Genomic DNA, 13,082 nt, shown 5'->3' with positions numbered 1-13,082 from the left:
ATGCATAGATTCTCATGCTATCAACAAGAAAGTGAAGGCTCTCCTTAAATGGCCTACTCCAAGAAGTGTGATAGAGGTAAGATCTTTTCATGGACTAGCTAGTTTCTATAGAAAGTTCATAAGAGGTTTCAGTAGTATTTTTGGATCCTTGACTAAAATAATGAGAGGGGATAGGAAAGAATTTAAGTGGACTATAAGAATTTTCCTAAGGGTAAAATTCATCCAGGAACTAAGAACTCAAACACAAGCACACAGTAGACCAGAGAGAGAGAGAGAGAGAGTATGATCAAAATGACAATGTATTCAATATGCCATCATTAATGCAATATGCAATGTCAACGTACACTAGGAGTGCCTGTATATAAAGGCCTCTGAGATACATCTAGAATGCCTCGTAATCAGCACCATGATGTGTCATACAACTAGGCATATGTCCACCAGATATGGGTTATCCTCCATTAAGCACAGAAGTAAGTGTGGTGATGAGAGGATAAGCCTACAAGGGTGTGACACGTAAATTAGTGTTGTAGACACCATGTGCTAAAATAGAGTTTCATACTCCTGTGTTGTCAACATGACAACTCAAAGAGGTGTGAAAACTCCTAAGTGTATCACAAATAATAATAATACAACAATGCAAAATAATTAAATAATGCATAAACCTAAGTAAACTTAAGTAAGTGCAATAAGTAAATACTTATTTACACCAACACCCCACCTTAAGTGCAACTTAGGGGAATTTCCTTAAGCTTACGAAAGTAGGATGTAGATGCATAATGGGTCCCAGCTACTAGGCCATATTAGGTACCCATGTACATAATGAAAATGCAATCTCCCATAAAGCGGGGAAAGAGGGAAAACCTCATGGGAAAAACCCTCCCACGAAAAGAGAGATAAGTAAGGATGCATCTATGGATGGAGTAATCAAGACCCCCCCATTATGACATACATCCAGTATATACATAAGAGAATAAGAAAAGGAAAAGAGACAGAATAGGCTCCCCCCACAAAAGAAGAAAGCCAACAAGTGAAAGCCACTCTGATGAAGAAGCTGGTCCATGAATGCAAAATGGTGTTCCTCCCCTTAGGAAGAAACAAAGGAAAAGGTACAATCCTAAAGATCTATGGTGGCCTTGAAACCTACTCAAGTATCCCTATACTGATGTTGAAGTTCACCCCTTCCAACTGTGCTAAAAAGAACAAATGCAGATCGGGCAAGGATGTTTGTTGAACTTGTTCCACTGAACCATCTGTCTCCTAAACTGACAAAGAGACCTTGACTAATTGATGTTCATAAGGATCCACAATCATGCCAACTTGTGAAGATTGATCATGTAGAGAATGGACATGAGGGTCAGAGTGAGCCCTCACAACAACTATAGAAGAATGATCATCAATGAGAAGATGTAAGTCCTCAAGTCTATCTCCCAAGTCAACTGAAGTTGGAGCTGGAAGATGAGATGTACCATGCTATGTTGGACCTTTCACTATGGAAATATAATCACATGGACTGGATTGATGTGACCTCTCACTACAACTATCAATAGAACCCCATGTGTCTGAACCTGTTGAAGCACTATCGTTGGTGTCACTATCAGTTTCCACTATGTATGTTGTGCGAAGAGGAGTAGAGGACAAGCTAGGAGAACTTTCCTCAAAGTGAACATCCTTCTCCACAAAAAATTTGTGAGTCTTTGGATCCATTAATCTATAAGCCTTTACATTGTCTTCATAACTGATGAAGTACAAGGCCTAGGTGTCGGTTCCTTGCAACTCCTGGAAGAAAGGTTTGCCCATGCTAGACAATCGAAGACTCTAAGGTGACTCACAACCAGTTTTCTACCACACCATGCCTCAAAAGGAGTCTTGCCATCTAAGGTTGGATGAGGAGACCTATTAAGTATGTGACTAGCACTACTAATGGCTTCAACTTCAAGGGTAGGATCGAGAGACTTGGCCTTTATCATGCAACTTGCCATGGTCTTGAGAGTCCTAATCCTCATAGTTGCAACATTTGTCTTATGTGGACTAAATGCTGGTGAGTTCTGAAGATCAATCCCCTCAATTTTGCAAAAGTTCTTAAGTCTTCTATCAACATATCTATTCTCATTGTCCACCCTTAATAATTTGATGGTTTTCCTTGACTTGTGTTCAACATGAGTCTTGAAGTCTTGAAGCTTATGAACCACTTCATTCTTATGATGAAGGAAGAAGACCCAAGTGAATCTCAAAAAATCATCAACAAATGTGAGTATGTAGCAGCCTTGGCTGACTGAAGTCACTGCAAAGGGTCCTGCTAATACCATGTGAACTAGCTGAAGAATAATTGGAGCTTGAGAAGACTTCCCTTTATCATACTTCTTCTTGAGATTCATATCCACTAAACAAGATGAACATTCTCCCTTAGAAAAGCTGATGTTAGGTAGACCTTTGACCATGTGTTTTGAGCAAAGTTGTTGAAGAGAGCGAAAGTCAAGGTTACCAAACTACTCATGCCATAGATTGATGTTTGAAGTAGAGTGAGTTAACAAGGCTTGGGAAGGACTCTTAGGAACAAAGTAGGAGAAGGAATATAACCTCTATTCATCAATGACTTTCCCCACTACTACCAATGAATCATCTTTGAGACTTTGTACCATCATAGAATCTGGAAGGAACTCAACCTTATGACCATCTCCAAGGTGAGTGATTTGGTAAACTGATAGGAGATTGGAGCTTAGATTTGGAGTGTAGAGAACATCTTTAAATTCCCCATCTTCCATTTCCACATGTCCTTCCCCTTCAACTTCCATCTTTGCATCATCTCTCACGAAGATGTGTGGTACCTTTGACTACTTCAATGAAGATAAGTCTTCTCTTGAAGAACCCATGTGGTAAGAGGAACCTGAGTCAAGTATCCATTCTGAAGAAGAATTTGAGTTTTCCATAAGTGCTTGACCTTTACCTTTTGAAGAGGTTGGAGTAGAATCCTTGGAAGTACCTGGCACTTGAATCTTGTTCTTCTTGAGTAGATTTTCTAACTCATTGATTCTTTTTTTTTTTGCAATGATGCTCGTCATGATTTGGCTTTTTGCAATATGCACAAAAGAGTTTGTCCTTCCTTTCATTACTCCCCTTCTTATTTGAAGAAGAACAGCCTTGTTGAGAGGAGGATTGTTGTGTCTTAGATTGTGTTTTCTGCTTCCACTGCTTCTTCTTCTTGTTGCTTTTCCCCCCTTGACTTGATTTTTGATCATCACTAGCCACCAAGGCTTTGGTCTTAGATGACTTGAGAAGTCCAAAATCCACCAAGTGAGATTGTTCAACAATCAACATGTCTGCAAATCCATCAAAAGAAGGCTTCTAGTAAGCAAATCCCATGGTTAACCTGTGAGTATTAAAACTCAAAACAAAGTTAGCGTACTCAAAAGGTAGCCTCTTCAAGATATGATGAATCAACCTGTCATCCTTCATGGGATTTCCACAATCTTTGACAAGTGCCCTATACTCATTGACTTTGATGATGTAATCCTGAATTGTTTCATAATTCTTAGGATCCAAGAGAAGTAGATCATCTTCAATCTAAAATCCCTTTTCTTCGTCCACTTTACCATACAACTGTTCAAGTTTATCCCAAGCTTCTTTAAATTTTGAACACTTTTTAATGTGAAAGAGAAGATCCCCTTGTACACAACTCTTGATAACACCTAAAGCTCTTTGGTCTTGAATTTTCCAATCAATGAGTTCTCTAGCATCAGTAGGTTTCATAATTGTACCATTAACATAAAGACTATATCCTTTTTCCATTAATCTACTCCATGCAATATCTTTCCATGTAGAATAGTTGCGTGAAGTTAGAGGAGGACATTCAAAACCCATGATGCAAAAATGAAAAGAGCACAAAAGAGAGACACAAAAACACAGTACACATCCCCCTTTTCACTCAATCAAAAGACCCCCCCAAAAAAGATGTTGTTGGCACTTTATAAGTAATGTGTTTACAATGGGCCACTTGTCAAAATAAACAAAGTGGAATTTTTGATTTTGCTTTTACAAATGCCTTATAAGGCTAAAATCTGTCACTGAAGTACTTCAGCTTAGTTTTACAACAATTTTGAAAAAGAATCAAAGCTTTACAATGCCAAAAAAGGCCTAATTCTGAAAGTGAGAAATTAGTCCACATAACCTAGAATCTAACTTTAGATCTGGAAAGTAGACAAAAAAATACACACTTTCAAAAAAAACAAAACTCGAAAAAGTGACCAGATGTGCCTATACAAAGCTTCTAATGTTGCAAAATGTAGGATTATGCAAGTACAGTCACCAAAAAATGAAAATTTTGCAAAATTTGTGCACCAAAACTAGAAAACAATACCACCACTGGAAAACTCAAGAAATTTTACCCAATTTCAAAAAAAATTGTACTGGAATCGGAGTCTGGATGTCTAAGATATCGGCTTGCAAAGTCAGGCTACCAAACTGAAAAGCAATTTGAAGAGGGGTCTGGAAGAAAAAATGCGAGCCTAAATTTGACAGTCAAACGGCCTTCACTGCATTTGTAAATTGCCCTATTATGATGGTCAAACGATTGTCAATTTTAATATAGTAAATCGATGGCATTAACCAAAAAGGAAGTCCCTAATGACGTGTTTGTTGACTGGTATGTATGGCTGGAGAGGTGGCAGTAGTCTGTACTGATGATGTGGCACATGCAAAATGGTTTCCATGGGATTACATGGTAGTACCATGTCACAAATGATGTGTCCACCTGTAAGTCAGCAGCGTTGACGTGTCTGCTTGGGCAGGATATACACTGCACGGGTGGGAGATGAACTCACCAAATGTTCAAACACTACTGAGAAACTCTAAATACCCTCATCAAAATATACTTCATACATGCCAGTAGAATCTTCAAAAAATGACGTTGAAAAACCTTCACTGTAGGCGGGAGAATACTACGCAAGTTTAAAAAACTCGGCAAAAAAACCTAGGCTAGAGCCGAAAAAGGACCCTACGGTCGAGTTTTCCAACTGTGCATGCCAGAATGTCAGTTGCCGCTGGACAAGAGTCTACAGGTGTTGTGAAAGGAGAGACGGATGCCAAATTTACTGTGCAAGCCAGAGAAATAAATCTGTGATCGCTGGGTGAAAAGAGGTTGCCGGATATTCCTTGCAAGATATCACAAGGGTTTCTTTGACTGTGACTATCGGATCTCAAAAAAAAGCCGAGGAAAGACTTCAGGGCCAAAAATCTTCATGCGAAAAACCTTTAAACTGCGTCAAAGATTTTTTGCAGGAGCCAGTTTATATGGTTGTTAGTCCCACATGCAACCTGTGGTGACTTTCCATAATTTTTAAAAGCCTTTTCCAATAGCATTATAACAGACTTGAAGGTGCCACTATTGGACAGTGTGGAGGGGGCCATGGGTGGGCCGGGCAGAAATAGTAGGCACTTGCCGAATGTTCAAACATTGTCATTGTAAACTGTTGTACGACCGCTGATAATGTATGTGGATTTAATGAAAAAAAAATCTCCTGTGACACAATAAAATAACCCTCCAAAAATGGCAGATCTGGGGTGTCACTATCTGGTCTGTTAAAAACATTTTCTCTGCTAGTGTCCGAAAGGGCAAAAAAAATTCCACTAATTCTAACAAAAATTCAGAGAAAATAAATGCAAATCTAAATTAAATTAATTGAATCTGCAAAAAATAACCATACCCATACTGCAAATCGGAGCCTCTGGGTTTTGATTTGCAAAAAAAATTTGCCTCATGATCGACTTTGGGCAAAGTAGCGAAGTTTACAGTCAATTTTCACTGATTCAACATTTTGGACGCAATGGCGAGGTCAGATCAGGCTCTAGATGCTCCCAATTTCTGCAGTACTCTAGATTTGGGCTGAGGTGATGAAACAAGTATGGTCTTGAACGGCTATGTGATGAGAAAGTCTCCAAGTTGCTCAGATACCATGTAAGAATTTTCCTAAGGGAAAAATTCACCCAAGAACTAAGAACTCAAACACAAGCACACAGTAGACCAGAGAGAGAGATAGTATGATCAGAATGATAGTGTATTCAATATGCCATCATTAATGCAATATGCAATGTCAAAGTACACTAGGAGTGCTTATATATAAAGGCCTCTGAGATACATCTAGAATGTCTTGTAATCAGCACCATGATGTGTCATACAACCAAGCACATGTCCACCAAATATGGGTTATCCTCCATTAAGCACAAAAGTAAGTGCGGTGATGAGAGGATAAGCCTACAAAGGTGTGACACGCAAATCAGTGTTGTAGACACCATGTGCTAAAATAGAGTTGTGTACTCCTGTGTTATCAACATGACAACTCAAAGAGGTGTGCAAACTCCTAAGTGTCTCACAAATAAAAATAATAAAAGAATGCAAAATAATTAAATAATGCATAAACCTAAGTAAACTTAAGTAAGTGTAATAAGTAAATACGTATTTACACCAACATGGACTATAGGAGCAAATAAGAGTTTTAATCTGTTGAAATAGAAAGTTACTAAGCAACCTTTTTTAGCACTTCCTAATTTTAACAAGGTGTTTCAAGTATACTATGATGCTAGTGGTATTGCAATAGGAGTTTCTATGATCCAAGAATTTAGACTTGTTGCTTATTTTAGTGAGAAATTGAATGATATCCTTGAATAGCCTACTCCAAGAAGTGTGGCAGAGGTAAGATCATTTCATGGACTGGCTAGTTTCTATAGAAATTTCATAAGAGGTTTTAGCAATATTTGTGGACCCTTGACTAAAACAATGAGAGGGGATAGAAAAGAATTTAAGTGGATTGTAGGTGCATATAAGAGTTTTAATCTGTTGAAAGAGAAAGTTATTGAGTAGCATGTTTTAGCACTTCCTAATTTTAACAAGGTGTTTCAAGTAGATTGTGATACTAGTGGTACTCCAATAGCAGCTGTTATGAACCAAGAAGGTAGACATGTTGCTTATTTTAGTGAGGAATTGAATGATACAAAAAGAAAATTTTTTTTTATGATCAAGAATTTTATGCTATAGTTCAAGCATTGAAGAAGTGGAGACACTATCTTCTTTCTAAGGAGTTGTTTTGTATACTGATCATCAAGCTTTACAATATTTGAATAGTTAAGGAAAATTAAACCAAAGGAATCTGAAGTGGGTTGAGTTTTTGTAGAGTTATACATTTGTTTTGAAATAGAAGAGTGGGAAGTCTAAAAAAGTTGTAGATGCTCTTGGTAGGAGACAACTTTTGCTGACAAAAATATAGATAGAGGTGGTTGGGTTCAAGGAACTCAATACTTTGTATCTAGATAATCTTAATTTTGGTGAAGCATGGAAGGCTTGTACAAAACCTATTACACTTGATAGGACAAAGTGGTTGGATTTCATGATCCAAGATAGCATGTTGTTTAAAGGAAGCCAATTGTTCATTCTTAAAAGTTCAATGAGGGTGAATCTTGTAGAGGAGAAGCATAGTGGAGGATTGGCTAGACATTTTGGCAAAGATAAGACCATAGCTTTGGTTGCCAAGAATTATTACTAACCACAGTTACACCAAGATGTGAAGAATTTTGTACAAATTTGCAGAGTATGTCAGATGCTGAAAGGAGTGAAGTAGAATACAGGGTTGTATTAGGCATTATCTATACCAAAGAAGTCATGGGAAGATGTCAACATGCATTTTGTTCTAGGATTATTGAGGACACAGTAAGGGCATGATTTTATTTTTGTGGTGGTTGAAAGATTTTCAAAGATGGCACATTTTATTCTTTGCAAGAAGACTAGTGGTGATATTCATGTGGTGGAGTTGTTTTTCAAGGAAGTGGTGAGACGACATGGTCTATCAAAGAGTATAGTTTCATATCGAGATACCAATTTTTTTGGGTATTTCTAGAATACATTGTGGAAGAAGTTGAAGATAGATTTGAAGTTTAGCTCATCACATCATCCACAGACTAATGGACAAACAAAAGTGGTGAATAGAAATTTGGGAAATTTGTTAAGATGTTTTGGTTGGAGACAAGCTAAAAGGATGGGAAATAATTTTACCATAGGCGGAATTTGCATATAATCATTTTGTCAAAAAGAGTACTATTAAATTACCATTCCATATTGTATATGGGTGTAGTCTTAGAAATTCTTATGAATCGTGGTAATTGGATAAAGGAGAGATAACTAGTGTTGAAGCAGAAGAATTTGTTGAACATTTGAAGAACATCCATAAGGAGGTGAGGAAACATGTCATAAAGATGAATACATAGTACAAGGCTAAAGCAGATGTGAAAAGTAGGTATAAGGAATTTTAGATTGGAGATGAAGCCATGGTTCATTTGAGAAAGGAGCACTTTCTAGTGGGTACATATAATAACTTGAAGATGAAGAAGTTTGGACTATACAAGATAGTGAAAAGGCATGATTCTGGAAATGCTTATGAAGTGGAGTTGCTTGCTAAATTGAATATTTCACCAATATTTAATATTTTAAATGTGACAGAGTATTATGAAGTAGGTGATGGAGATAAATTTTCATAAGCACAGTGGAGTATTCTAGCAACTAGTTCAGCTACAAAGGAGATTGAGGAAATACTGGACGATCGTATTAGAAAAAGTACAAGGAACAAAACTTATGAGAAATACCTAGTCAAATGGAAATGGAGGCCAGTAGAGGATTCATCATGGCTAGAAAGGGAGGAGGTTAACCATCTTGGTTTTCCTTTGAACACCTAAGACGTGATGAAGTCACTTCTCAAATTACCCCAAGTGTCTAATGCAGGAGCATCTTAGGTGTAAGAGAAATCTTGCATCACCCAAAAATATTTTTATTTTAGTATTTTCTATTTTAATAAGGACTAGTAGACAAGGGGTTTCTATTTATGAGAGCTTGTTATTTTTAAGAAGTTTTTCATATGAGCTTGGAATGTTCTCATTTTGTACATGAAGATCCATTTTAGAGTTATAAACCTACCATAAAAATCTCATTCCAGCTTAAGTATCAGAGAAGTTATTAAAGATTTTTGGTGGAAAATTTTGTAGAAAAATCTTCAAGCTCACCATTGGAGGCCTTAGAGTGCCTAGATGATGATCAAAAACTCGATGGAAGGGCGCTAGCACCATTCCATACCCGTAGATCAGGAGCTAGCATTTTTGAAAAGTGGTTATAATAGCCAATCAGAGCAATGGTTTGAGAGTTATGACCTTCCAAAGTTTGGCTACTCAAAATATCTAAAATAATTGTCAAAGATGTATTTGGTTGACTCTATATGTATTTTTAGGGTCTGTCAGCCCTAAGTATTAGGTTTCAATGTGTAGAACCTTCCCGGGTGGCATAAAATTGCCTATTTAAAAAAAGTTGGAACATTGTCTAGAATAGCTTTGGGTGGTAGTTTGCAACTTAGTCTTGCAAATTACTCTAATGACGGCACCCATGTGGGTTAGCGTATTGTACTTGTGAATTCTATAATTTTGCATTTGTGGGACGAATAAGAAGTCCATATTTTGTTCTTGCATTTGTTGTTTTTTTTGTTTCTATTATGTGTTTATGGTATTAAGGGGAGCATCCTTCATCAAAGACATAAGTTTTATTAGAACATTCACACTAACATTAAAACATAAGATTCATTAGAGCATTCACATGAACATTAAATAGAAGATAATTAAAAGATCTAGACATAAACATCAGTCATTATGAAAATAAGTTAGCTAAATGAAAATCATTTCTTTTTTGTCTTTTTCTTTGTTGTCATTCCCTATATTGTTGTAGAGGCATATCCATGTTGTTGTCGACATTTCTTCTCACCCTTGGACGATCTCAATATCCTTTGCACAAGTTGGTCCTCTGCAATAACAAATAAAAGGGTTGAATTTAAAAAAATTGAGACTTTAAAGAAAATTGCAGTGTTCTTTACCTTGTCCAACTACATCATCTTGGCTGATGACTTGAACCTCAACATGCTCATTAGGAAGAACCTCTACATCCCCTGCAACTGTAATACAAGATTTTTTCTTAATCCCAACACATATTATAGTTAAATTTCTATTACTACACCAAATTTAATTTAAAATGTTTACTTGTATTAATAATTCAGAAATCAAAATTCGAATGGAAAATATATATACCTTCAGTACTACAATACACATTCAAATTCATGCATCCATGGTGCTTGGATGGTGTATCAGGATTGGCAAATTGTAATCCAATGTAAATAATTAGTGCATTTATCAACAATGTGTACATATAATACAAGAAAAATATTGAGAAATGTTAATCATTCATTTTAATACATATAATATATTCACTTTAAATTTTTAAACAAATATATAATCATTGTTTCCTTACTTAAAATAAATATAATGACTTATATATTTGGAACTTAATATCCTTGTTTGTAGGCTAATTTCTTGTCCTCTATAGAAGTTGTTTGTTTAAACTCCTAGGCTTGCATTTTTGCTTAGTATCATGAATTTTTTTGTAATCAATTTCGTCAAAGACCAAATGTTTACAGTTTATAGATATTTGCAAATATTTTTTCATTTACTTATACTTACAATTCATGTAGCAAGTTCTGAATATCCACTAGAGTCAAGCTTGTGTTGCTCGTGCTTTTTTTTCTTGGTTTGGTTTCTTTTTTTTTTCTTTCCTCAAGTGGTACTATTTATGCACTATGTCTTGCACTTTTTTTAGTGGCATCATTTTTAAGATTCTCCCACTCAACAATAGTAATATAGGGGGGTCACTCATAATAAGGGTTACATTCCATTTGGATCCTATAGTTGTACCTAATATACTTCAAAGCTTTGCCTGCTTTCTCAAGGAGCCTAAGTTTTTGAAAGACATTGGGTCCAAAAAGTGTTTTCATGGCATCAATGAGTTTATCCTTTAACTCTTTAGTTTGTAAATTCCACCTTTTAAGAAAAGAAGAAAAATGTTAGATTCATAAATGAAATGAAGCTACCTTTTATTTACTTGAAGAAATTGATAAAAGGAAATCTGATCTAGCAATGAAATCAAAATATGATACCCTATGCTTATGGTCAGCCCAAATATGTCCAAGCATTCATCATTAAGTTTTTCATAAAATAGATTATTCCCTACAAAATAATAATGGGATTAGTAGTTACTGCAAGGGATTGCATAGGAGGTTAGTGCATTTGATTATGAGTATAAGATTGTCTGGTAAAAGAAAGGATCAATCTTTAAAGTACTTAGAAGTTGGGCTACTATTAGGGGAAGTCCATTTTCATTATTCACGATAAATTGATCACAATTATTTAGTGTTCATGTACAACTAACATGGGTACATCCAAGAATTTTCTCATCGCCTCCTGCATAAAATGAATGCAATATTACAAAATCTCCCCTAAGAAATAATAGTTAAAGTGAAATAATCATATGAAGAGAGAGAGAGAGAGAGAGAGAGAGAGAGAGAGAGAGAGAGAGAGAGAGAGAGAGAGGAAACTACTTACTAATAGGCATTTCCATCACATCTATGGCCATGCTACATGTTGTTGACATTGCAGTCGGCAACACCTCTTTGGTTATGTTCCTTGTAGCAGGTGGCATAGTGAACATAGGATCAATGCTATGTGTTGAAAAATAAGATTGTTATAGAATTAAAAAACAAGATTGGTAGAGCTATTAAAAAAAAATGTTCAACCAAAAACACAAGTGTAGGATAGAACATGCAATGTACTTGAACCAACTAAAGTATCTACATCTGGGGCATGGCCCTTTAACCTATTTTGTGTCCTCTATAAAAATAACACATATGCATTTTATTTAATGATAGAAATAAAAGAGTATACTAATAAAAACCATTATTGAACTTTTTTTATAATTAAAAACTACATTAATATTTATTGTAAAAGTCTCAACTAGGTGCATCAACTCATCCTCTATCTATTGTATTTGAGGAGTCTAAAGTCGAATTGATGCTAATTGACTTAATGCTATTGATAGTGCACAAAGGACATTTTTCAATGCAGCTAATGCAAAATCAACAATGAATGGATCCTACTCATCCTGTGGCTCCTTATGGACTAATTGTTCCTTTCCCTTTTCCTGATCAACACTCATTTGTGAGAACAATATTATTACCGCTATGTTTAAAACCAATCCAAAATAGTAGTGAAGAATAGAACATAATAAAAAATATGCATTAATATATTTCTTGTATCTAATTTATATAATAACAATGAGTTTACCTATCAAGAAGAAGAAGTCCTATGAGAACCATCATCGTCATGTGTATCATGTAGTTGTTGATCCATACTATAGTCTTGTATTTCAAAAAAAAACCATTGAGACATGATAAAAGACATGTTATTATTCTAAGTTAGCAAAACAAATTAAAAAAATTTAACGGTGTATTGGATTCATTGATTAGATTAGATTTTAAATGTGCATAGTATGTACTACCTTACCCATGATAGTGTCTTTTTTTGTATCTGTGTGATTTAAATTGTACTTAATAAGAAGCTTTTCACCTCCACGTATTGGTTTTATCACACATACAACACATACAAATTAATCATTGATCTATCAAGATCTCAATATTGAATAGCATATGCATTGATCACATAATTGTACATTTCATTCTTGTCATTGATAATCAATCCCCCCCACCCCCCCCCCCCCCCCCCCCCCCACTTCAATGTTATCTAATCAACCCCCCATATTATTCTTTATCCATCTCATCATCGGGATCATCATTGTCATCAACATTGTCACCACCACTATCATGGTTTTTGTCATCATTCTCATCATCATCATCATCATCGTAATCAGTAAAAGCATCATCATCATGATCAGTAGCAATATCATCGACTAACTCTCAATTGTGATCCACTTCTTCCTCTTCCTTGATATCTTCTTCTTCCATTGCATTATACTTTATTGTCCTTCCTCTTGGATCATGTCTAACAACAAATGACCAAGCCAATCTATGTGGAATCTCTGAGTAAAATAACTACTCACATTGGCTTGGAAGAACATAGGGCTCATCCCCAACTGGCTCAAACAACCTTGTATTAATCATTAGAAATCTATTCTCATGCTCAATAACAATTCTATCAGGATCATTTTGATTGAGTTTTAG

Source organism: Cupressus sempervirens, chromosome 11 (assembly GCF_028749045.1).
Source record: "Cupressus sempervirens isolate cs-2001-9-10 chromosome 11, ASM2874904v1, whole genome shotgun sequence".
NCBI lineage: Eukaryota > Viridiplantae > Streptophyta > Pinopsida > Cupressales > Cupressaceae > Cupressus > Cupressus sempervirens.
The sequence above is the reverse complement of the archived record's forward strand: the minus strand, read 5'-3'. Positions refer to the sequence as shown.